This window comes from Sinocyclocheilus anshuiensis, unplaced genomic scaffold (genome assembly GCF_001515605.1).
Source record: "Sinocyclocheilus anshuiensis isolate Anshui unplaced genomic scaffold, SAMN03320099.WGS_v1.1 scaffold1072, whole genome shotgun sequence".
Classification (NCBI taxonomy): domain Eukaryota; kingdom Metazoa; phylum Chordata; class Actinopteri; order Cypriniformes; family Cyprinidae; genus Sinocyclocheilus; species Sinocyclocheilus anshuiensis.
Window position 1 is genome coordinate 422,244 of NW_015548242.1, and position 476 is coordinate 422,719.

The following is a 476-nucleotide window of genomic DNA, read 5'->3' on the forward strand; positions in this document are numbered from 1 at the left end:
GCTTGAAAAGTATATTCTTTTTTTTTTTTAAGAAAATGGTCGATCGTTTCGCTAGATAAGGCCCTTATTCCTTGGCTGGGATTGTGTAGAGCTCCTTGAAGCTGCATTGAAAATGCAATTTGGACCTTCAACCTGTTGGCTCCCATTGAAGTCGACTATATGGAGAAAAAATAGGGGTGTGCCATATACCGTCCACGATAATACCGGTATACATTTTTACATGATAAAAAAAAAAGTGTCATATCGCGATATCAATGATATAGCGACGCGATGACATATGGCGGATATACGTTCCCTAGCACGCACAACACCACCACCACAAACTCAATAGGTGTTTTCAACTTGAAGCAGCGCTGTGCAGACTGATCGGTGTATGACATCAAAGTATTGCGAGAGAGGTTCTAGAGCAGGGTTCCTCAAATCTTGCCCTGGAGGGCCAATGCGCTGCAGAGTTTAGCTCCAACCCTGATCAAACT

The 476-nt window shown here is 43.1% G+C and overlaps 1 protein-coding gene across 4 annotated transcripts in view; it reads right to left on the bottom strand.

The window, feature by feature from the left end:
• The window catches only part of LOC107655070 (lysine-specific demethylase 5B-like), a 36,741-nt gene that overhangs the window by 22,180 nt on the left and 14,085 nt on the right, over positions 1-476 (bottom strand). The window lies entirely within an intron of this gene.